Source organism: Ranitomeya imitator, chromosome 9 (genome assembly GCF_032444005.1).
Source record: "Ranitomeya imitator isolate aRanImi1 chromosome 9, aRanImi1.pri, whole genome shotgun sequence".
NCBI classification, from domain to species: Eukaryota; Metazoa; Chordata; class Amphibia; order Anura; family Dendrobatidae; genus Ranitomeya; species Ranitomeya imitator.
This window is the reverse complement of record NC_091290.1, coordinates 19,447,566-19,475,077: the sequence shown is the minus strand read 5'-3', so window position 1 is coordinate 19,475,077 and position 27,512 is coordinate 19,447,566. Positions and strand designations below refer to the sequence as shown.

General features: G+C 40.5%; 2 long non-coding RNA genes across 3 annotated transcripts in view; one reads left to right on the top strand and one right to left on the bottom strand.

The window, feature by feature from the left end:
- The window catches only part of LOC138648880 (uncharacterized), a 102,380-nt gene extending 76,455 nt beyond the window's left edge, over window positions 1–25,925 (top strand). Inside the window, exons 5-8 of one of the 2 annotated variants that reach the window (XR_011315212.1) lie at window positions 3,235–3,452; window positions 9,354–9,446; window positions 17,411–17,594; window positions 24,123–25,925. This is a non-coding gene — a long non-coding RNA (uncharacterized lncRNA). The remainder of the gene's footprint in view (window positions 1–3,234; window positions 3,453–9,353; window positions 9,447–17,410; window positions 17,595–24,122) is intronic. The other variant, XR_011315211.1, reaches the window with a different exon arrangement.
- Window positions 1–27,512, bottom strand: part of LOC138648881 (uncharacterized) — a 400,375-nt gene that overhangs the window by 86,196 nt on the left and 286,667 nt on the right. The window lies entirely within an intron of this gene.

Below are 27,512 nucleotides of genomic sequence, written 5' to 3'. Positions count from 1 at the left end.
CTGAGGAGCTGTCAATCAAACTAGTAAGTGAAGATTCAGCAGCAGAGAGGAGGAACACTGAGGAGCTGTCAATCAAACTAGTAAGTGAAGATTCAGCAGCAGAGAGGAGGAACAGTGAGGAGCTGTCAATCAGGCTAGTAAGTGAAGATTCAGCAGCAGAGAGGAGGAACACTGAGGAGCTGTCAATCAGGCTAGTAAGTGAAGATTCAGCAGCAGAGAGGAGGAACATTGAAGAGCTGTCAATCAGGATAGGAAGTGAAGATTCAGCAGCAGAGAGGAGGAACACTGAGGAGCTGTCAATCAGGCTAGTAAGTGAATATTCAGCAGCAGAGAGGAGGGACTTTGAGGAGCTGTCAATCAGGATAGGAAGTGAAGATTCAGCAGCAGAGAGGAGGAACATTGAAGAGCTGTTGAAGAGAATTGATACATCGGAAATAAAACAAATAACCGCCAGCAACAACAAGGAGCAATGGCTGCTCCCCGTCTCCCTAAATTTGCCCCTTTGCAGATGTGACTGTGAATAGCCCCTTAACTAATCATACGGGTATTTAAAGGAAAAATGAACCAACGTTTAAATGTTTGTATTCGATGCACTGGAGGAATAAAAAGTCATTGTGAAGGTCGGATATCTACTTCTCTTCAGATTTAGCAGTACAAGCTGTCTATGTTATTAAATAGATCTCTTAGACCTGATGAGGCTGGTGTAATTAGTTTGAAGATCCGTGTAACAATGGCTGCTGTGTAGTTCGGATATTAAGATGCATATTTTATTCAGCCCAGCTGAATCGTTAGAGAGTTCATGATTTCATCCACCCAGCCTGACGGACAGCTGCAGCTTGTACTGAGCAGAGTGAGATCTCAGGAGCAGGAGGGAGGAGGGACACTGAGGAGCTGTCAATCAGGATAGGAAGTGAAGATTCAGCAGCAGAGAGGAGGAACACTGAGCAGCTGTCAATCAAACTAGTAAGTGAAGGATCAGCAGCAGAGAGGAGGAACACTGAAGAGCTGTCAATCAGGCTAGGAAGTGAAGATTCAGCAGCAGAGAGGAGGGACACTGAGGAGCTGTCAATCAGGCTAGGAAGTGAAGATTCAGCAGCAGAGAGGAGGACACTGAAGAGCTGTCAATCAAACTAGTAAGTGAAGATTCAGCAGCAGAGAGGAGGAACACTGAGGAGCTGTCAATCAAACTAGTAAGTGAAGGATCAGCAGCAGAGAGGAGGAACACTGAGTAGCTGTCAATCAGGCTAGGAAGTGAAGATTCAGCAGCAGAGAGGAGGAACACTGAGTAGCTGTCAATCAGGCTAGGAAGTGAAGATTCAGCAGCAGAGAGAAGGAACACTGAGTAGCTGTCAATCAGGCTAGGAAGTGAAGATTCAGCAGCAGAGAGGAGGAACACTGAGGAGCTGTCAATCAAACTAGTAAATGAAGATTCAGCAGCAGAGAGGAGAAACGCTGAGGAGCTGTCAATCAAACTAGTAAGTGAAGATTCAGCAGCAGAGAGGAGGAACACTGAGGAGCTGTCAATCAGGCTAGTAAGTGAAGATTCAGCAGCAGAGAGGAGGAACATTGAAGAGCTGTCAATCAGGATAGGAAGTGAAGATTCAGCAGCAGAGAGGAGGGACTTTGAGGAGCTGTCAATCAGGCTAGTAAGTGAAGATTCAGCAGCAGAGAGGAGGAACATTGAAGAGCTGTCAATCAGGATAGGAAGTGAAGATTCAGCAGCAGAGAGGAGGAACACTGAGGAGCTGTCAATCAGGATAGGAAGTAAAGATTCAGCAGCAGAGAGGAGGAACACTGAGGAGCTGTCAATCAAACTAGTAAATGAAGATTCAGCAGCAGAGAGGAGAAACGCTGAGGAGCTGTCAATCAAACTAGTAAGTGAAGATTCAGCAGCAGAGAGGAGGAACACTGAGGAGCTGTCAATCAAACTAGTAAATGAAGATTCAGCAGCAGAGATGAGGAACACTGAGGAGCTGTCAATCAAACTAGTAAGTGAAGATTCAGCAGCAGAGAGGAGGAACATTGAAGAGCTGTCAATCAGGATAGAAAGTGAATATTCAGCAGCAGAGAGGAGGAACACCGAGGAGCTGTCAATCAGGCTAGGAAGTGAAGATTCAGCAGCAGAGAGGAGGAACATTGAAGAGCTGTCAATCAGGATAGGAAGTGAATATTCAGCAGCAGAGAGGAGGAACACTGAGGAGCTGTCAATCAGGATAGGAAGTGAAGATTCAGCAGCAGAGAGGAGAAACACTGAGGAGCTGTCAATCAAACTAGTAAATGAAGATTCAGCAGCAGAGAGGAGGAACACTGAGGAGCTGTCAATCAAACTAGTAAGTGAAGATTCAGCAGCAGAGAGGAGGAACACTGAGGAGCTGTCAATCAGGCTAGGAAGTGAAGATTCAGCATCAGAGAGGAGGAACACTGAGGAGCTGTCAATCAGGATAGGAAGTGAAGATTCAGCAGCAGAGAGGAGGAACATTGAAGAGCTGTCAATCAGGATAGGAAGTGAAGATTCAGCAGCAGAGAGCAGGAACACTGAGGAGCTGTCAATCAGGATAGGAAGTGAAGATTCAGCAGCAGAGAGGAGGAACATTGAAGAGCTGTCAATCAGGCTAGGAACTGAAGATTCAGCAGCAGAGAGGAGGACACTGAAGAGCTGTCAATCAAATAGTAAGTGAAGATTAATCAGCAGAGAGGAGGAACACTGAGGAGCTGTCAATCAGACTAGTAAGTGAAGATTCAGCAGCAGAGAGGAGGAACACTGAGGAGCTGTCAATCATAATAGGTGTATGGTGATTCAGCAGCAGGGAGGAGAGACACTGAAGAGCAATCAATCAGGCTGGGTAAGTGGATTCAGCAGCAGCGAAGAGGGACACTGAGGAGCTGTCAATGAGACTGAGTGGAGATTCAGATGTAGCAGGGAGAAGGGATACTGAGGAGCTGTCAATCAGGTTAAGTGGGTGAAGATTCAGGAGCAACAAAGAGGAAAAACACTGAAGAGCTGTCAGACTAGCTGGGGGAGATTGAGTCTACATTTTTACAAAGGATTATACAGACATTCTAACATGGATTTTCACAATAAGTACATCAGCCTCATCAGGTCTAAGAAATCAATTTAATAATTCGCTGTGTGTATTGTGAAATCTGGTTATAGATCTACTTTAAGAATTGTATAAGAAACATTTTATATATATATATATATAACATTATTTTCGTTGTTATTTTGTCTTGCAGTGACATACAAGCCTGGAGTAAATCCCACACAACAAGGTAATTGTAAAGAGATGTGTAATAAACAGCAGATTAACAGAAAATCTACAGATACTAGCCAAGAAAGAAGACTGAACGGATAGAAGCAATGACTCAGGGTGAAATAAAGTGATTGTAGATTTCTTTACTTTGCATTTCTTTGCATTATGGGCTACTTTTATGGAGGTTCTCCCCTCTCACAGGTAAGTTCCTATACTCTGCAACAAACATTCAATAAAAACAGATTTTCTTTATTTTTTTATAATTCAGGACCAGTAACCCGCCTTTTATAATCAACTCAATAACATTTCCTACATAGCTCTGTCACCACTTGGCAGTTTGATGCAGTTTTTAACTTTTTTTTTTGCCAAATCCTGAGATGAATTTGATCAGAAGAAGAAATATGAAGGACAAATAAAATACCCGTCCGCTGCAATTATATTTTTGGAACATAAAATATTTATATTCAATGCTTGGATATTGTTGTGCGCAAAATAGGTCTCCTGCTCTCTAGTGCCACCTATAGGCAGCTACACTGTAGAGTCAGATGTTGACCTTGAGGTGGCACTAGAGAGGCAGGTTTTTTTTCCTTATTATTTTACATACTTTTGCTCATAAGACTCTCCGGTATAGTTGACCCAGTACTTTTTCAGAGCTACATTGAAATGTATAAGCAAAGTATAGCGATAGAGACAAACTTATCTGTAGGCAGATTTGTCTTAAATTGCAGCTCTCATTTGTGTCCGGATGGTTTCTGCAGGTAAAATGTCCTTAAGACCCCCAATAATAGCTAAAAAGGGCTTTGCGTTATTGCTGTAGACAGACCAATTCAAACCTACAGAAGAATTTTCTTAATTTCAAAGGTATACATTTTTTAAACTCAGAAGTATAACCTTATGCAACATTTTTAACAAATACCCCTAATTATTTTGCCTTACCCCTATGCTTCGTTCAAACCTTGTATTTTCTTTTTTTACCATAGTCACAGCCAAAATAATTTTTCCATAATTTTACCAAAGATATTGAGATTCTATTGCTATTATTGAAAAAACCCACAATGTGTGAACGTAGCCTTTACACCTTTTGACTCCTGACGTTTCAGATCAAAAGTGCAACTTCACGAATCTCTCCCCCCCCCCATATTTGCATTCTTGTTTGAAAATAAGCCATAAAATTAAAACCTAATATTCTGTATGATGTGGATACACAGCCCCATAGACGCAGTCATTTTGCCCAAAAGTGACTCCTCCGTGAGATTGGACTCTTCCATGAGATTGCGCTCCCCCCATACATCAATAACGACTTTGTCATTGGATTACTTATTATTGGTTCAATTTTAGTACATGCAAACCAGAAATTACTAGGATCACAGTTTGGCACTTGTCCATCGCACAGGTCTTTCTGCTTTTCCATTTTTCCAACACATCAACTTCGCGATATATCCCACCCCCCAATGGGTGCCATTGTCTCCAGATAAATAATATAATGTCAGCCACTACACTGATCTATTGATTTTAGTGCTATGAATGATTGGTATATATATGTAAGGTACGGTAACGGGAATATTAGAACAAGCAATCACTTTTCTAGGACTTGTGACCCAACACACATTGGACGCAGAAATTGCCACCGAGCCGCATCGGCATGGGTTAAATGTAGATAACTGCAAAAATGACAATATTAGCTATTCTTCCATACATTAGTATTGATAACGTATAGGACATATGCTAAGACATGTAGGGGACATTTCCATCCTTATCCACTGCCAAGTGCTATTAGAAATCAGTATGAATGAGAGATTGCAAATAAATAGAATTGCTTAAAAAGCAATCACAAAGCAGATATTTGAGCAGAAGTACAAGTAAGCTGAGATATAGAGATTTGGTCTTGAGTGACAATCCCGTAATTACTAATAATATGGGAAATCTACATGGTCCATAAGCTGAAACTGAATTTGTGAGCCGGCAGAGACATCATGTTGCTGGTCATGATAAAGAATCACAGTCCCCTACTCACAGGAACAGCCCTACACTACTATGTATAGGGAGGAGACAATGAGAGCTTCTTGTGGAGGAACTATGTAAGGGGAGGAGGTAATGAAAGCTTCTTGTGGAGGAACCATGTATGGGGAGGAGATAATGAGAGCTTCTTGTGGAGGAACCATGTAAGGGGAGGCGATAATGAGAGCATCTTGTGGAGGAACCATGTAAGGGGAGGAGATAATGAAAGCTTCTTGTGGAGTAACCATGCAAGGGGAGGAGATAATGAGAGCTTCTTGTGGAGGAACCATGTAAGGGGAGGAGATAATGAGAGCTTCTAGTGGAGGAACCATGTAAGGGGAGGAGATAATGAAAGCTTCTTGTGGAGGAACCATGCAAGGGGAGGAGATAATGAGAGCTTCTTGTGGATGAACCATGTAAGGGGAGGAGATAATGAGCACATAATTGTGAAGGAAAAGTGAGAGAAAGAGATAATGAGAGCTTTTTGTAGTGGAATCATGTAAGGGGGGAGATAATTAATGCATATTGCTGAGGAGCCATGTAAGGGGAGGAGATAATGAGCGCTTCCTATGGAGGAACCATATAACAGTAGGAAATAATGAGAGCTTCTTGTGGAGGAACCATGTAAGGGGAAGAGATAATAAGAGCTTCTTGGTGAGGAACCACATAAGAGTAGGAGATAATGAGAGCTTCTTGTGGAAGAACCATGTAAGGGGAGGAGATAAAGAGAGGTTGTTGTGGAGGAACCATGTAAGAGGAGGAGATAATGAGAGCTTGTTGTGGTGTAACCATGTAAGGGGAGGAGAGAAAGAGAGATTCTTGTGGAGGAACCACGTAAGGGGAGGAGATAATGAGAGCTTTTTGGTGAGGAACCACATAAGAGTAGGAGATAATGAGAGCTTCTTGTGGAAGAACCATGTAAGGGGAGGAAATAAAGAGAGTTTCTTCTTGAGGAACCATGTAAGAGGAGGAGATAATGAGCTTGTTGTGGTGTAACCTTGTAAGGGGAGGAGATAAAGAGAGATTCTTGTGGAGTAACCACGTAAGGGGAGGAGAAAGAGGGAGCTTCTTATGGAGCTACCACGTAAGGGGAAGAGATGATAAGAGCTTCCTATGGAGGAACCATGTAAGGGGTGGAGATAATGAGAGCTTCTTGTGGAGAAACCATGTAACGGAAGGAGAAAATTAGAGCATCTTATAGTGGAACCATGTAAGGGGAGGAGATAATGAGAGCTTCTTATAAAGGAACCATGTAAGGGGAGGAGATAATAAGAGGTTCTTGTGGAGGAACCATGTATGGGGAGGAGATAATAAGGGCTTCTTGTGAGGAACCACTTAAGGTGAGGCGATAATAAGAGCTTCTTTTTGAGGGACCATGTAAGAGGAGGAGATAATGAGAGCTTTTGTTGAGGAACCATGTAAGGGGAGGAGATAATGAGAGCTTCTTGTAGAGGAACCATGTGAGGGGAGGAGATAGTGACAGCTTCTTGTGGAGGAACCATGTAAGGGGAGGAGATAATAAGAGCTTCTTGTGAAGGAACCATGTAAGGGGAGGAGATAATGAGAGCTTTTGTTGAGGAACCATGTAAAGGGAGGAGATAATGAGAGCTTCTTGTGGAAGAACCATGTAAGGGGAGGAGATAGTGACAGCTTCTTGTGGAGGAACCATGTAAGGGGAGGAGATAATAAGAGCTTCTTGTGGAGGAATCACATAAGGGGAGGCGATAATAAGAGCTTCTTGTGAAGGAACCATGTAAGGGGAGGAGATAATGAGAGCTTTTGTTGAGGAACCATGTAAAGGGAGGAGATAATGAGAGCTTCTTGTGGAAGAACCATGTAAGGGGAGGAGATAGTGATAGCTTCTTGTGGAGGAACCATGTAAGGGGAGGAGATAATAAGAGCTTCTTGTGGAGGAACCACATAAGGGGAGGCGATAATAAGAGCTTCTTTTTGAGGAACCATGTAAGAGGAGGAGATAATGAGAGCTTCTTGTTGAGGAACCATGTAAGGGGAGGAGATAATGAGAGCTTCTTGTAGAGGAACCATGTGAGGGGAGGAGATAGTGTCAGCTTCTTGTGGAGGAACCATGTAAGGGGAGGAGATAATAAGAGCTCCTTGTGGAGGAACCAAATAAGGGGAGGCGATAATAAGAGCTTCTTGTGAAGGAACCATGTAAGGGGAGGGGATAATGAGAGCTTCTAGTTGAGGAACCATCTAAAGGGAGGAGATAATGAGAGCTTCTTGTGGAGGAACCACATAAGGGGAGGCGATAATAAGAGCTTCTTGTGGAGGAACCATGTAAGGGGAGGAGATAGTGACAGCTTCTTGTGGAGGAACCATGTAAGGGGAGGAGATAATAAGAGCTTCTTGTGGAGGAACTACATAAGGGGAGGCGATAATAAGAGCTTCTTGTGGAGGAACCATGTAAGGGAGGGAGATAGTGACAGCTTCTTGTGGAGGAACCATGTAAGGGCAGGAGATGAGAGCTTCTTGTGGAGGAACCATGTAAGGGGAGAGATAGTGAGTGCTTCTTGTGGCAGACCATGTAAGGGGAGGAGATAATGAGAACTTCTTGTGTAGGAACTATGTTAGGGGGACGGAATCAATGAGAGCTTCTTGTGGAGGAACCATGTAAGGGGAGGAGATAATGAGAACTTCTTGTGTAGGAACTATGTAAGGGGAGGAGACAATGAGAACTTCTTGTGGAGGAACCATGTAAGGGGAGGAGATAATGAGAACTTCTCGTGGAGGAATCATGTAAGGTGAGGAGATAATGAGCTCTACTTGGCATAGGATTATGTAAGGTGAGGAGATAATTATTATATGTTATGATATTATGAGATTTCTGACAAAACGGAAACAAAATCTTTGCATTGTACATGAGTTTTATCGTGTCTCGTTAAAAAAAAGAAAATGAAGGTTGGTGTTAACCGGCTGTGGGGTGAAGGACAGGCGGATGAATTACCGGCCGCCGGTCTCGGTGACTCATCTGTCTATATAAAAACTCCTGATCGGCTTCAATGGCATCTTATTGATAACTTAGAGCATTTTAAAGTGAACCTGCACAGAAAAACCTACTCGGAACCTGACAATAAATTACTAGCGGTGGAGCATTCAGCCCAACTGAGGTGTCCTAATAACTCAACAATTTGGGGAGGGAGCAAATTAAAGGGATCCTATTATCTAATAAACAACCTTTAGGATGTTAACTGTTGTTCTCCTGGAAGATCTGGCAATCTACAGCTACAGTAATAGTTAGGATCTAATGGATCAGTAGCAGTCATTTGTACTCATCGGTAAGTTAACCCATTCGTGTTTCATTCCAAAATACAAGGTATTGAGAGCCGCCTATCAGCCCATAACGAAAGTGTTTCTGGGGAAGGGGGTTGATGATGGGGGTGATAGTAGGGATTTGGACATCTTTTAACAGCTATGCTGTGTGTAGAGCTAGATTAAGGCTGCATATGTCTCATGGATCAATGCACACATCTTGGAAGACGACGATCCTCCAGGGAATTCCCTTATTACAACAGACCCTACATATTTTACCAATGACGTCCTTATTATCAGACCACATTTCCCTTTTATGTTACCCTTAGCCGGTCTTGCAAAAGGTTCCATTTACCAATTTGTATCCTGCCTGTCACTTTGCTCTGGAGCTCGCGGACACAATGGCGGCTCACGAAGTCCTCGGGGTCCCGGTGTCGTCACCTCTGTGATGTCACAAGACATCGATTTAATAAGGTAACGCCACCACGCATTTCGGCAGCCCAAAAATTATATACCCCTTCCTCCAAGATGAGACTTCGTTTTTGCTATTTTATTTGCTTTTTTTTTTAATTTGAACCTTGCAATTTGTTGTATGCAAACAATGCAGGGTCATAGGGATGTAGAACTACCGATCCCAGCATAGTCCTCCAGATTCTCATTTGTGCAGTTGCACACCAGTAATTTTCAGTATTGACTTTATATTTTGGGCGTCATAGGGTGTAATAATTTGGAGGTGATGGGTTTGGGGCGAATACTAGTTATTTGACCAAACACTAACTTTATTAATTAGAAGGAGATGAGAGTTGATATCTCACGCGTGTTTAACTATTTCAGGGACGTCCAACCGAAATGCAACAGTGGGTTCTTCTTAAAGGCACGGTCTCGGGGACAATGAAGTGAGGACATCATATAGGAGCATATTTCAGGGTAAGTGTTTGGTTCCTTTTCCTTTTTTGCAGGGGGTAGAGGTAAAGCAACGCAAGTGTAATAGGGTAACTTGAGCTTTAAAATGTGGCAGAAAGTTCTGGAAATTAGTTGTGTTCATCTGAATCGGGTTGACGCGTGTGGATTTCTGCGAGCGCCATTGAGATGAACGACGGTTACAAAAAAATTCTGCATTATAGGAAATACTATTAACCCATTACTTGCCAAATTCAAATTTTTACAAGTACGGATTTTTCAGAAAAGGGCGTCCCAATATTCAATTAAAAATGACAGTGACATGATTTCTTATTTTGAAAGCATTCATTTTAGAAAAACAACACAAAAAAATTGGACCTAATTATAAAAATTAAAAAATCTTAGTTGCTAGAAGCTAAAGATTAGGCGTCCCCCCCAAAAAAAGGACATTGGGAGGTAATGGGTTAATGATCAGATCCTATCAGATCAATACACATATGAGTGATATTTCCCTTAGCATCCCATACAGCCAGATGTATAGGCAGGTGCAGCTATACATACTGTACCCCCCATAGCGTGACCCTACAAATCTACCGCATACACCCCCCCAAGCCGGACCGTCATCACTCTGAACTGAGCTCTCTGGGAAGGAAATAGTTAAACCCACATATTAATGAGGATTAACGAGCCCAATTATTGCTCCACCAGGCTGCAGAATTTTTAACTCCATCATTTCCAGGACGCACAGATTAGAGGGAATCGTGACCGTTATCCCATTGTTGCTATTCCGAAGGCCCAGAGACGTGTTTTAAAGGCTAAAAATAATAATAATAATAATCACCATTTACACGCTACAAATATACGTCAGTTATAGTGATACTCACTGTGTAAATTGGAAAAAAAAGAAGAAAAAAAAATAGTTATTTCGGGGGCAGATTATAGTGAGAGTCATAATGTGAAGATCAAGATTTATAATGAGCAAATATATAAGATACAGAAAATTCCTCCAATGCATTGTGTATGGGGACTGAGAAAGGGCGAGGGGCTGAGATTTCATCCCACCCAACTAGGTGCAAGAGACCCCTGTGAAAACATCAGAATGGGGCATATTTATCATATTTATGGGGGTGAGTGGGGGCAGTGACCCAATGTCATCAGCTCTATAGAAGATACAGGGGAGGATAGATCTATTTATATAATATAGTGCTTTGTGATGTCACATAGTGTATGTAATATACGTGCTCCTTACAATAGCGATGTATTGATCACCGTACATTCACAGGGTGGTGGGTGCAGGGGTGAAGCTATAGGGGGAGCAGCTAACAGTCGTAGCCGAGGGTCCCGGTGTCCACAGTGCTACATAGGAAGCACTAGTATTATACATGGCACATTTGGGGGGAGACCCTGTTACAGATCTTTCATTAGGGACCAGGAGACTGTAAAGACTGAAGTCAGTGTATTAGGATGCAGTCTATAGTCATCACCCAAAAAGAACATCGTAGGGTCCTATCCTACTACGAAACCCCCCACCACCCAAAATACCGCCATATATGTAACAAAGATAAATAGTGAAAGATACATGATAGATACAAAATATATGATTGCTAAAACTCCATTTAACAATTAACCCTTTGTAGATAACATTATATATTTCACATCATTCAATACCCAAAAAATGCGTTTTAGTATCTTTAGGCCACTAATTAGCGTATATACAACAATATCTAATAAAAATCACAGTCCATGACAAAATAAAGCATAAATCTACTTATCGTCAAGGATAAAAGTCCCCCACACAGAGTATAATTTTCAGAAATATATATATCTTCACATATATATATTTTTTCACTATATATATATATATATGCACACACACATATATATATATATATATATATATATATATATATATATATACACTTAAATATATAAAAAATCAGGATACATTGAACTTAATGGACTTGGGTCCTTTTTCAACCATAAACCTATGAGACTGTATATATATGTATAGATGTAACATATTATATATATACATATATATATATATATATATATATATATACATATATATATATATATATATATATATATATATAATTTTAAGCTTCTAAACATTTGAACATTTGAGAAAAAGAAAGTTCTAATTATACCAAATATCAAATATAATAGTGTCGGGAGATTATTGATCAATATTGCCGAATACGATGATGAGGGCTTTAAACTTCAGGGGTAGGCCGCAATATAATAAATAAAATATGCTTGTAGTGTGTGAGGGTAAAAGTCAAATTTTTTCAACCGATATTAAAACATTTTAGGTTGCGAGTTGGCTAAAAGAATAGATTTTATATTTTTCAGGGGAGGTAAAAACAAAAACAAAACCTAAGCACAATATTAAATATAGATACAAATTAATTTTAGAATCCATTCTAATTGATCTTTAAAATATAGATTTTTTTTTTTTTTTTAGATTATCGTTATTATTTCTCAGAGGCTCTTGTATTAGTTTAGTGAAAAGGAATATAGTACACTACACCCAAAAAACGTAGGCCCCAAAAAAAAAAGGAGCCGTTCATTAAAAAAAAAATAAAAATAAATAAAATATGGTTATGGTAAGGTTTTAAACTTTAGAAAATGTCATTGTGTTCTTGAAGGGTTAATGTAAAATATTCAAACATAGAAAAAAAAGCAAAAACATCGTCCGTGCATCAGAAGATGTCGTTACTCATGGCCTAAGAGGTTATTTTTTTTTTCTTCCTATGGCCGAAGGTACAGCGCTATATAATTGAATGATTCACGTATAAGAAAATGATACTCGCCATATTACTCGTAACCACCGGCATAAATTGGGAATAATTTTAACCTCTTAGTCACAGGACTGCCGTCACTTACAGACTTCGTACTTGTCAGGTTAAATGAACATATACCTGGCAATGACTAATGATCTCGGGGCAATGATGCAAAAGATATTTTTGAAATATAGAAAAAAATTTAATTTTTTTTTTTTAATTTGATGAGACATAGGACAGAATCACAAACCTTCACGCCATATATATATACTGTATATATATATTTTTTTAATCTGGAAACTTTAGGGGTCTAGTGAAGGAAGTCATATTAATTAAATTTAGCAATTTTATAACTTAATGATAATTCACCATTTATAGCTGAAAACATGAAGCATAAATTATATCATGAGTATGCGATATAATTACAGATGGCGGCGTGCGTCCGTTTCTGAAGCGGTCATACAGAAATGCAGATGGATTCCAGATAATGATTGATTCCTGAAAACAAACAACATTAAATAATAGCTAAAAAAAGTATATATATATATATATATATATATATATATATATACACACACCAATTTAACCCTGTATGTGCTGCAGGCTGACATCAAAGCGTCATGATGCCTCCTTAAATCCTATTGAATGCAAGATATAATGCAGCCAGTATAATTTGTGTGTGATCCTTGCAAATATGCAAACTTTTATACACATAGGAACATAAGTATCAAAATTTACTTATGTAGTATATATATATATATATTTAGATTTTTTTTTTAAGATTGTGCTAGAAAATCCTACATAAAAAAGTTTGATTATATAGACTAAATTAAAGTTAGATTTTTAATTTACCGTGATAAATCTGCTGTAATTTTTGTAACTCTTCCTGCCCCTCAGTAATAAACAATATGAGTATATATCATCATATATATTATAAACAAATTCCCTCCCATTTCAAAAGTACCTATTTCTGCATTGATATCAATTTTCATACCAAGTCTCCACTCACTACTTACCACTAACAAGAACACGAGGAACGTAGACGATTGTTACTCATAGATTTATTATTTCAGTGCAAAAGAAATTCTTTTTAATTTTTTTTTTATTTCCATTAGTAATAAACATATGTACATTTTGAAAAACAGAAGTAGAGAATTTTTCTTCTATCTGGAGTATATTTCTAATGAAACTTTGGCAGTATATTATATTCCAACACAGCCCAACATATCAACCCTTATCCATGTGCGGTCAGGAAGGTTTTTTCATGGTCCCTTGACATAAAGTTTAGTACAGGGGTTTATTGCTTTTTAGGCCTCCACATGGGTAGATGGTTGGGGAATCATTTTTTTTAGCACATATGTTTTTTTTCTTATTGGCAAATATTCAAAACGTTCTTTATTTGGAGGTCTTAGAGGTAGATTCTTTCGGCCTAGTCCGTTCCTTTTAACCCTGTAATTTCATGGTATAATTTTATTAAAAAAAAGTTTTGATAAACGTTTACTTTTTTTTTTGTTTTATCTGTTATGATTTTGTGGCGTGGCAAATGATTTGCCTTTCCATGTGTTTTTTTTTTTTAAAGATGGATTTTATGACCTTGTTTTTTTTTTCTGTTTTAGCAGTACATAGTGTTTTTTTTTTTATAAAGGTCTTGCCTTGATTTAGGGTATGTTTAGGATGGATGTGTTGCTTTTGCTAAAAGTTGGACTTTTTTCTGGTCAGAATGAAAAAGCAAAGGCATAAAAGCTAAATGGAAAAACCTCATAAATCACAAATTCACTTGTGAATATATATATATATATATGTTAAAAAGTATAGCAGTGACTATTACATTTTATCACTTTCCATATATCTGTCCGTTCTGTGTGTATATATATATATATATATATACGCAAAATGGACAGATATATGAAAAGTGATAAAATGTCAATATATATATATATATATATGTGTGTGTGTAAATAAAATAAACATATGAAAGGTGATAAAATGTAAAAGTTATAGCTGTACTTCTTTTTTAACATTATATAAACAAATATATGTGTATATATATATAGATATATAAAATCACAAGTGACTTTGTGACCTTTGACATTTTTCATTGTTATACTAAACTTTATGTTTTTATTGTTTGTCTTCTGATGACTTTCCGACTTATGATTAACGCTTCCATTTCCTTACGGTTTTGTGGATTGGTTTCTTGCTTACTGGCGGCAGTAGCGGTGATTGTTATATGTCTTGCCTGGATTGTTGGTTATGTTTTGGAATAGATTTTGGGCATTTTCTATAACATGAACTGTATCGAGCACATAAAATAACGCTGATCACATATAAGCGATCATAACAAAAAATGCCATAAGCTGCCGGCAAATTTCTACCACGTGTAAGTTGATTGAGGAAAAAATAAAATAAAATTGGCGCTATACCCGTCCTGTAATTTTTGTTGATGAATGATGATGTCGTCATAAGAAGTTCTCCGTTTCTTAAATATCCTGTATAGACGTTACTGTCTGAGTCTTAGAAAAAAAACAAACCATGTAATTACTGACGAAAGATGTTAGGGAAAACTCCTATCATTTTATTTTTTTTTTAAATAAAGTCTAATATTCCTAATTTGTTTAATCCCTGGACAAAAAAAAAAAAGACATTTTTTATGAGCAGTGCAGATAACAAAAAAATATTTGAGGCCTCAGAACAATTCGTAAACCTTTAGAAATGGAAGATCTTTTACCTAAGTGAACAATACTAAAGGTTTATGATAACAAAATAAAATCTAGAAAAATATTACAATTGTGCTTTAATGTATCTAAGTCAGTCCATACTTATAATTGGCACTTAAGTAGGTTGTTACATCGTAATAATAATAATACAGAAATAGAGAAATTCATTTATGTAAGGACAGAAGGAACCGGAACAATTTTTTTTTATGTTATTGGTAAAAAAAAAAAAAAGTTGAATATTTGGGAATAGAACAAATCTGGATGTTTGTGAAATATTCGAAAACACAAATGATTTTCATATATATATATATATATATATATATATATATATATATTTAGAGATTGGATTTGAACTGTATTTATGGATGTAAAAAAAAAATGTAATAAAAAAAAATGTAATAAAAAAATAAAAAAAAACATCCTGGTAATACCGGATGAGCCTCTACCTTTGCCCGCACTTATATGTAGGTCGTTCGTGCCCGTGTTTATACATAGTGACATGAATTCCGAATGGTTGAGTAGAATCTTCTGCCCTTTTCCCATTGAAAAAAATTTGCATGAAGCGGGAGAACGTACAACGTCAAAAAATAAAACAAATTTTAATAAAATTGTATTCCGGCTACAAATAAGTATTTATGGATGTGAAATGTTCAGTTTTTGGTTTATTGGGAAGATTTCATTATTTTTTAATGTATATTTTATGGCGTTGCTAATTGTATGACAAAGGCTTAGGCCTCGGTGCCTGTTTTGCCATATTTGGCTGCAGTAATAGGATTTCTGGATATGGAAATGTTGCAAAAAGAATATAATAAATATAAAGAATGTTTTGGAGGGGTTTACTGTTTTTTTTTTATTTGCAAGGAATTTTTTTTAATATATATATATATTTTTCCTGTTGATGGGAAATCTGTTAGGTCATGGCATTTAGGCTGCGTTCCCATTATGAGTTTTTGGTGATTTTTTTTTTTTTAGACTGCGTATTTTTGATAAAATGCAAGTACGGTAATTTACTTAAGATTAAAGCCACGTTCAGTATTTGGTCAGTATTTTACATCAGTATTTGTAAGGAAAAACCGGGAGAGGAACAATCAGAGGAAAAGTATAAGAACACGTCACCACTTCTGCATTCATTACCCTCCTCGTTTTGGCTTACAAATACTGATGTAAAATACTGACCAAATACTGATAGCGTGAACTTGGCCTAATGGGTGCAGAAAATCAAACACTCACCAAAAGATCAAGTCTAAAGGGATTTTCCAAGCTTAGAAAAAAAAAACATGGCCGCTTTCTTCCAGAAACAGCACTACACCTGTCCATGGGTTGCGTCTGGTATTGCAGCTCCGCTCCATTGATGTGAATGGGGCTCAGCTGTAATACCACACACAACCTGTTGACAGGTGTGGCGCTATTTTTCTGGGGGAAAAAAAGCAGTAATATATTTTTTAAGCTTGGAAAATCTCTTGAACATATTATCATTATCTGTATTTGTCTCTAGGAAGGATTTAGAGGTCTAAAAATCAGAGAAAAACTCTTAGAAAATTCCCGATTAAGATCCATTTGATCACTAAACATGGCGGCAGGCATGAGATAGATCTGGCTAGATTTGGAAAGTTCTGCTGACGACCTGATGGTAATGGTGGTCACATAATGGTGTTAGCATAAGCGGGATCTGCAGATAAATCTCATGTCTATGATCGGCTTGGGTTTTTGGTGAGTTTTTTACGTTGCATATTTTTTTGGAAAAATGCAAGTATTTTACTTAATGGGTGCAGAAAAACGAACTATTTTTCATCAGTTTTTTTTCTGTTCCCATTTTCATCCATTTTCGGTCCATGCGTCGGATTTTGTCATCAATTTGTCATCAGTTTTTCTTTTATGCAAAAAAAAATAAAAATAAATAAAAATAGCAATAAAATAAATAAAAATACATTTTCTAGTTTCTCTTACTCATTAAATATCATAAAACCGATCGCTCCTGGATGCCAAAAATGGGCGATTTTAAGCTGCAGATTGGAGTTGGACATCTCGGTGTGCAAAAAAAAAAAAAAGGGCAACGTGAATACGGCCATAGACTATAATGGGTACGTGTTCTGTCCGCGAAAAACACATGATGTGTGATATGGGCCTAATTCACTCTTGGTTTCATGTCTTCCAAGAGAGCGAATTTTTTATTTATTATGCCAGTGAGAAAATTTGGGCATTTTCTGTTTATTTTTTATTGTTTTTTTTTTTTTGCACCTGTCTGCAAATAGCAAAACAAAAAATAATGAAAATATATGTAATAAAAAAAAAAAAAAAAGATTAAAAAACCCGCATAATATAGTCATCACCATAAAAATATATAAAAAAAATCCCTGATCTTCCTATAAGTGCATCATAAGTGCAGTTTGTTAGTAGATGGCGGAGGGAATGAAGGGGTTAAAATGCGATGACCCATTTGCATGCTGGGAGCTGGAGGCGCGCGGAATGACGGGATATATTCTTGCAGAGCATCCTCCTCCTCCTCCTCCTCTCATTGGGATATTGCAATGCAGGCGGAGGCGCTGCTGTGTGAACGCTGCCGCAGAAGAGCGGATCTGCTGCAGACAATGGACGTCTGCGCTCGCTGCTCCTTCTTCTTTCTTCTTGGGTAGGACCTGAGAACTAATCCGCGGGCACAGCCGGTAGAGAAGGTAATGTTATACTATAGGGCGCTTCTAGTGATATTTTAGGCTTTACACTGATTTTCGTGAACTTGATACATCAGATCCTTGTTACTGGGTATTTCTCGCCTCCTGACCTTATTTTAGATCTAAGAAAAAAAAACTTATTTTAGGATCCTGGAGACGGCCAATGACCCTATGGTGAAGGGTTAGGGCAGAATTAGGGAGCGGTGTTACCATCAGCATCCGAATCAGTCATACTGTTATTGTTACCAGCGATGTTGGATGTTATCATGTTTTTATGAAAGATAATGATGGTGGCATCAAAAAACCCAGCAACTCTGGCGGCTCGGTATTAGGGCCACCGCTAAGTCTGAAGCTTACTCGCTACCCTGCTTCTCCGTCAGGATGAACGTCCCCGTGTCCTAGAAATAAACCTCAGCTTGATCATAATATCAGATTATTCCAATTTAGCCCACAATAGTAAAGAAAATGCCTAGGTTATACCAGCTGGACCCATCATTTGTATCAGAGAATGTCAGGAACATGTCCCAAGAATCGGCTCAGCGCCAATGTGGAGAGGACTCGCAGCTGGTGCCGACATCTGCCTGGATCCACAGACTCCTCAGGACCAAACCGAGAAAGAGTCCGGAAATGCAGAGACGATCCCATAAGACTTAACGCTTATACACTGAAAAATACCGGAGACCATGAACTGTCCGACAGGTTTCATCAAGTTATGCCTTATTCATGGCCAATATGTAGAATTATATAAACAGGATGCCCAGGTTATACCAGCTGAACATATAAGGAGATGCCCAGGTTATAGCAGATATATATATATATATATATATATATATATATATATATATATATATATATATAATTATATGCAGAAGATGCTCATATTATCATATTATACCAGCTGTATATATACAAATATATACAGAAGACGGCCGGGTTATACCATCTGTACATATATAATTATACACACGAGATGCCCAGGTTATACCGCCTGTACATATATACCATAATTATATGCAGGAGATGCCCAGGTTATACCAGCTATATGTATATATATATATATATATATATACAAATATATACAGAAGATGACCAGGTTATACCATCTGTACATGTATAATTATATACAGGAGATGCCCAGTTTATACCACCTGTACATATATAATTATATACAGGAGAGGCCCAGGTTATACCAGTATGGTCACTATTACTATATTACTATACATATGAGGATATATGTAAAGCATGTATAACATATACCATCTGTGCATATGAGGCCCCCATTTTTGGGGCATTCTGATTATACTTCGGGGCTGCTATAATTAGATCCACAGGGTGTCAGATCTTACATTGCCCGGTTTATGCTGCCACCTATAACGCCCTTGTTAAATTTCACACATGATGATGGCATCAAGCAAGGTGTAAAAGATTGTGTTTGTATAGATCTTGTGTAAAGGGATTTTACCATTGAGTCTCCCTTGTGCATAGACTGACACCAAGCGCCCAGCAGTGACCACCATGGACCGACTCGCTCTTAGGTCGACCCTGAGTGCTCTCTCTGTGGCAGTGACATTATTTTGGCTGTTTTTCTGTATGTGAGGCCCCTTCACACGTCTGCTTTAAAAGCTACACTTGAGATGGTCCGCTCTTACTTCTGTGCGTTTTCTGTTGGCCATCACTGTGTGCAATCCGTATGCCGTCCGTGTGATGTCTGTGTGCTGTCTGTGACATCCGTATGCTGTCCGTGTGCCATCCATGTGCCGTCCATGTGCCGCCTGTGTACCGTCCATGTGACATTCGTATGCCGTCTGTGTGCCGTCCATGTGCCATCCGTGTGCCGTCCATGTGACATCCGTGTGCCGTTCATGTGACATCTGTGTGCCGTCTGTGTAACATCCGTGTGCCATCTGTGCCGTCCGTGTGCTGTCTGTGTGCAGTCCGTGTAACATCCGTGTGCTGTCTGTGTGCCGTCCGTGTGCTGTCTGTGTGCCATCCGTGTGCCGTCTGTGTGACGTCCGTGTACCGCCCGTGTAACATCCGTGTGCTGTCTGTGTGCCGTCCGTCTGACATCCGTGTGCTGCCTGTGTGCCGTCTGTGTGACATCCGTGTGCCGTCTCTGTGATGTCCGTGTGACGTCCGTGTGATCCGTGTGCTGTCTGTGTGACATCCGTGTGCTGTCTGTGTACCGTCCGTGTGACATCCATGTGCTGTCTGTGTGCCGTCTTGTGTGACATCCGTGTGCCGTCTGTGTGCCGTCCGTGTGACATCCGTGTGCCGTCTGTGTGCCGTCCACGTGACATCCGTGTGCTGTCTGGATGCCGTCCATGTGACATCTGTGTGCTGTCTGTGTGCCGTCCGTGTGCTGTCCGTATGCCATCCATGTGCCGTCCGTGTGCTGTCTGTGTGCCGTTTGTGTGACATCCGTGTGCCATCCATGTGCTGTCTGTGTGACATCCGTGTGCTGTCTGTGTGCCGTCCGTGTGCTGTCTGTGTGCCGTCCGTGTTCCATCCATGTGCTGCCTGTGTGACATCCGTGTGCCGTCTGTGTGCTGTCTGTGTGCCATCCATGTGACATCCGTGTGCCGTCTGTGTGCTGTCCGTGTGACATCCGTGTGCTGTCTGTGTCGTCCGTGTGCCATCTATGTGACATTTGTGTGCCATCTGTGTGCCGTCTGTGTGCCGTCCATGTGCTGTCTGTGTGCCGTCCGTGTAACATCCGTGTGCTTTCTGTGTGCCGTCCGTGTGACATCCGTGTGCCGTTTGTGTGCTGTCCGTGTGCCGTCCATGTGACACGTACCCAAATAGAAAGCAGAATAGAAATGACACATTTTTAGATATGAAAGATGTGCAAATATATGGATGGATAGATGTCCGAGAGATATATAATTTGTGCCTTGCGTCTGTAGTTTATCTGTTATCTTTTAACCTAATAAGTAAAAAAAAAAATTATGTGGGGTCCCCCATGCTACTGGAATAAAACAAACATGTCTGTGTGTGGGTGACAGGGACACACAATCCCTACGAAAACACTGACATGTGTGCAGCCCCATAGATTACATTGGATGCGCATGTGTACATGTCTCTTGTTTGTACACTGCTCAAAAAAATAAAGGGAACACTAAAATCCCACATCCTAGATATCTCTGAATAAAATATTCCAGTTGCAAATTTGTATTCATTGCATAATGGAATGTGTTCAGAACAATAAAGCATAACAATTATCAATGTAAATCCAAATGAATATCCTATGGAGGTCTGGATTTGGAATGATATTCAAAATCAAAGTGGAAAATCAAATTACAGGCTGATCCAACTTCAGTGGAAATGCCTCAAGGAAAAGATGCTCAGTAGTGTGTGTGACCTCCACGTGCCTGTATGACCTCCCTACAACGCCTGGGCATGCTCCTGATGAGGCGGCGGATGGTCTCCTGAGGGATCTCCTCAGAGCTGGACTAAAGCATCCGCCAACTCCTGGGCAGTCTGTGGTGCAATGTGACGTTGGTGGATGGAGTGAGAAATGATGTCCCAGATGTGCTCAATCGGATTTAGGTCTGGGGAACAGGCGGGCCAGTCCATAGCTTCAATGCCTTCATCTTGCAGGAACTGCTAACACACTCCAGCTCTGGATTAGGAGGAACCCAGGGCCAGCCGCACCAGCATATGGTCTCACAAGGGGTCTGAGGATCTCATTTCAGTACCTAATGGCAGTCAGGCTACCTCTGGCGAGCATGTGGAGGGCTGTGCGGCCCACCAAAGAAATGCCACCCCACACCATTACTGACCTTCTGCCAAACCGGTCATTCTGAAGGATGTTGCAGGCAGCAGATCGCTCTCCACGGCGTCTCCAGACTCTGTCACGTCTGTCACATGTGCTCAGTGTGAACCTGCTTTCATCTGTGAAGAGCACAGGGCGCCAGTGGCGAATTTGCCAATCCTGGTGTTCTGTGGCAAATGCCAAGCGTCCTGCACGGTGTTGGGCTGTGAGCACAACCCCCATCTGTGAACATCGGGCACTCAGACCATCCTCATGGAGTCTGTTTCTAACCATTTGTGCAGACACATGCACATTTGTGGCCTGCTTGAGGTCATTTTGCAGGGCTCTGGCAGTGCTCCTCCTGTTTTTCCTTGCACAAAGGCGGAGGTAGTGGTCCTGCTGCTGGGTTGTTGCCCTCCTTCGGCCCCCTCCACGTCTCCTGCTGAACTGGCCTGTCTCCTGGTAGCGCCTCTGGACACTACGCTGACAGATACAGGAAACCTTCTTGCCACAGCTCGCATTGATGTGCCATCCTGGATGAGCTGCACTACCTGAGCCACTTGTGTGGGTTGTAGAGTCCATCTCATGCTACCACGAGTGTGAGTATGAAAGCACAACCAACATTCAAAAGTGACCAAAACATCAGCCAGAAAGCATTAGTACTGAGATGTGGTCTGTGGTCCCCACCTGCAGAACCACTCCTTTATTGATAATTGCCAATAATGTCCATCTGTTGTCTATTCCATTCTGGGGTGGATTAAGGGTAGCCAGGGCCCCGGGCTGTTCAGACACTGTGGGCCCCCCCCCCCCGGTCATGTGACGGGGGTCATGTGACGGGGGTCATGTGACGGGGGTCATGTGACGGGGGTCATGTGACGGGGGTCATGATATACCCGAACCAGATTATTCCAGAAAAATGGCCGGGCCCTACTCTACTGTAACCTATTAAATATTTGGTAGAATCTGCAATACAATTTAGGTATATTTTGACCAATAATATCACATACAAGGAACAAATACCACCGCAACATGACCAGACCACAAATTACAACCACAGTGATCGAATAATATCACATACAAGGAACAAATACCACCGCACCATGTCAAGACCACATATTACCACCACTTGGTGACCAAATATCACATACAAGGGACAAATACCACAACACTATTTCCAGACCACATATTACCACCACATAGTGACTGAATACTACAATACTGATCAGTAAATAACAACAACACAATACTATCACCATAAGTGCCAGTATTCACAGGAGATCTGTACTTAGTATGCAGTGTCTGTGTAGAGGTAATACAGAGATCACTGGTGGTATTATACACAGGACCTCTATATAGTATACAGTGTATAGGTAACACTGACTCACCAGTGATGTCTCTAGGTGAAGTCCTTCATCTTTCATCCAGCACAGACCGCCATCATTTCTTCCAGCCAGGACTCGTTTCTGCAGGAAATAACACAGTTATCTCGAGCTCCGCTTGTAGAACACATTACTTAATTTTTCACAACTTCTACATTACACCACATGAAGAAAAAAAGGCGATATAGTGTCACTCTTTACAGTAACAGGACCGACCCCCATTTAAAACAGTATACTCAAAAAATAAAATAAATACATCGCTGCAGTAATAATATCCCTTAATTAGCCCCTATGGTAATAATATTCCACATCCTGGCCCCGTGTGTCTCATTCCTGGCTCCAGCCACATGTTCTCGCATCCTGCCCTCATGAGTATCCATTCTACCCCATATAATCTCCACATTCTGCCCCATATGTCTCCATCGTATCCATCCTGCCCCATGATCCAATCGTGCCCCATGTCTTTCATTCTGCCCCATGTCTCCAATCATGCCCCGTGTCTACATTCTGCCCATGCCTCCAGTCCTGCCCCCAGTGTGTCCAGCAATCTGCCCCAGTATGTCCAGCATATTGCCCCAGTGTCCAGCAATCTGCCCCAGTGTCTCCAGCATATTGCCCCCAGTGTGTCCAGCATTGCCCCCAGACAGTGTGTCCAGCCATCTGCCCCAGTGTCCTCCAGCCATCTGCCCCAGTGTCCTCCAGCATTGTCCCAGTGTCCTCCAGCATTGCCCTCAGTGTGTCCACCATTATAATAAAAAAAAACAACAACAAAAAACAAGCAGTCTCCTCACCTGTCCGCGCTCCAGGCGGCGAGCTCCCTGAAGCAGAGCACACTCGCCGGCGACTGACAATGACGTCAGACGCCGGCGACGTGTGCGCCTGCGGCCGACATCAGCCGCCAGCCTCCAATTGGCTGGCGGCTGTTGTTAACTATTGACGTGCGGGCACGCGCCTGCACGTCAATAGGAAACCGCCGCGGCGCCGGAAGGGGCCCGGTGAGCAGATGAGAAGGGGCCCGATACGGGCCCCCTCTCTCTGCCCATCGGGTACGGCGGGGGGGCACATAAATGCCGGCGGCGGCCGCCGGCATTCACAGATGATTATCAGAGGGTCAATCTGTGCGGTAGCCCAGGGCCCCCCCAGACCACTGGGCCCTGGGCTACCGCCCATATTGACCCTCTGATAATCCGCCCCTGATTCCATTTGCACAACAGCACGTGAAATTGATTGTCAATCAGTGTTGCTTCCTAAGTGGACAGTTTGATTTCACAGAAGTTTGATTTACTTTGAGTTAGTTCCTGTTGTTTAAGTGTTCCCTTTATTTTTTTGAGCAGTGTATGTACATGGATGCCACACGTACACGGACTTTGTTATATCATCAATATTTTTTTTTTTTCACAGTTGTTCCAGAAATGTGAAGATGACGCTACCGTCCAGTAATGTAACTTTTCATACAGACTGAGATATGGCCGAGATTTGGGAATTTGGCGTCATCGGACTCTTATTTCATTTTGTGAGAAGCAACTTTGTATCAAAGCTGTGAATGATGGACAATTCTACATCTACAAGCAGCGGAGGCCGGGGCTGGAAACACTGAGACTGAGGCTGGAAACACTGAGACCGAGGCTATGCTACAGTATATGATACACGCAGACTGTATCTCTGCTCTTATGTGTGCTCAGCTCATTATACATATCACTATACAAGTCCTCAGTGATGGATACCTGCACCTCTCCCACGTCAACCCCTGCCCTGATTATTCTACGAGAGGTAATAATACTACATGAGAGTGAAATTCACACTGCTCTTATAATCACCATAGAGCCAGTATACCGCCACATAACCTCACACATCTAGTATACCGCCATATAGCATCATACATCTAGTATACCGCCATATAGCATCACACATCTAGTATACCGCCATATAGCATCACACACCACCACACATCTAGTATACCGGCATATAGCATCACACACCACCACACATCTAGTATACCGCCATATAGCATCACACATCTAGTATACCACCATATAGCATCACACACCACTACACATCTAGTATACCGCCATATATCATCACACACCACCACACATCTAGTATACCGCCATATAGCATCACACACCACCACACATCTAGTATACCGCCGTATAGCATCACACACCACTGCACATCTAGTATACCGCCATATAGCATCACACACCACCACACCTCTAGTATACCACCATATAGCATCACACACCACCACACATCTAGTATACCACCATATAGCATCACACACCACCACACATCTAGTATACCACCATATAGCATCACACACCACCACACATCTAGTATACCGCCGTATAGCATCACACACCACTGCACATCTAGTATACCGCCATATAGCATCACACACCACCACACATCTAGTATACCACCATATAATATCCCACACCACCACACTTCTAATATACCGCCATATAATATCACACATCTAGTATACCATCATTTAGCATCACACACCACCACACATCTAGTATACTGCCATATAATATCACACACCACCACACATCTAGTATACCGCCATATAGTGTCACACATCTAGTATACCGTCATATAACATCACACACCACTACACATGTAGTATACCTCCATATAATCTCATATACCACCATACAGATAGTATACCGCCATATAACATCACACCACCACATATAATATACTGCCATATAGTCTCACACACCACCACACATCTAGTATACCATCATATAATATCACACATCTAGTATTCTGCCATATATCACACACAGCCATACATATTGTATACTTCCATATAACCAGACAACACCATACATTTATTATACTACGGCGCTATACAACATGATACACCACCGCACATGTAGTATACCTCCATATAACATTACACACCACCACACATCAGGTGTACTGCAATATAGCATTGCACACCACCTTATAGCCAGTATGTCACATAACCCTTTATAACGAAGGTATAGGTCTGTATTACACTATATCTTATCACACAGTCTGTATACTTCAGAGTATCATAACACACCGTCATATAACAAGTATCGTATACCTCTATGTAACCTCAGGCTATTACACATCCAATTACATCTACTCAGCCTAACATATCACCATATATCTAGCATGCCTCCATATAACACACATCACCATATATCTAGCATACCTCCATATAACACATATCACCATATATCTAGCATACCTCCATATAACACATATCACCATATATCTAGCATACCTCCATATAACACATATCACCATATATCTAGCATGCCTCCATATAACACATATCACCATATATCTAGCATGCCTCCATATAACACATATCACCATATATCTAGCATGCCTCCATATAACACATATCACCATATATCTAGCATACCTCCATATAACACATATCACCATATATCTAGCATACCTCCATATAACACATATCACCATATATCTAGCATACCTCCATATAACACATATCACCATATATCTAGCATACCTCCATATAACACATATCACCATATATCTAGCATACCTCCATATAACACATATCACCATATATCTAGCATACCTCCATATAACACATATCACCATATATCTAGCATACCTCCATATAACACATATCCCCATATATCTAGCATACCTCCATATAACACATATCCCCATATACTGTATCTAGCATACCTCCATATAACACATATCACCATATATCTAGCATACCTCCATATAACACATATCCCCATATACTGTATCTAGCATACCTCCATATAACACATATCACCATATATCTAGCATACCTCCATATAACACATATCCCCATATATCTAGCATACCTCCATATAACACATATCACCATATACTGTATCTAGCATACCTCCATATAACACATATCACCATATATCTAGCATACCTCCATATAACACATATCACCATATATCTAGCATGCCTCCATATAACACATATCACCATATATCTAGCATACCTCCATATAACACATATCACCATATATCTAGCATACCTCCATATAACACATATCACCATATATCTAGCATACCTCCATATAACACATATCACCATATATCTAGCATACCTCCATATAACACATATCACCATATATCTAGCATACCTCCATATAACACATATCACCATATATCTAGCATACCTCCATATAACACATATCACCATATATCTAGCATACCTCCATATAACACATATCACCATATATCTAGCATACCTCCATATAACACATATCACCATATATCTAGCATACCTCCATATAACACATATCACCATATATCTAGCATACCTCCATATAACACACATCCCCATATATCTAGCATACCTCCATATAACACATATCCCCATATATCTAGCATACCTCCATATAACACATATCACCATATATCTAGCATACCTCCATATAACACATATCCCCATATATCTAGCATACCTCCATATAACACATATCCCCATATACTGTATCTAGCATACCTCCATATAACACATATCACCATATATCTAGCATACCTCCATATAACACATATCCCCATATACTGTATCTAGCATACCTCCATATAACACATATCACCATATATCTAGCATACCTCCATATAACACATATCCCCATATATCTAGCATACCTCCATATAACACATATCACCATATACTGTATCTAGCATACCTCCATATAACACATATCACCATATATCTAGCATACCTCCATATAACACATATCCCCATATATCTAGCATGCCTCCATATAACACATATCCCCAT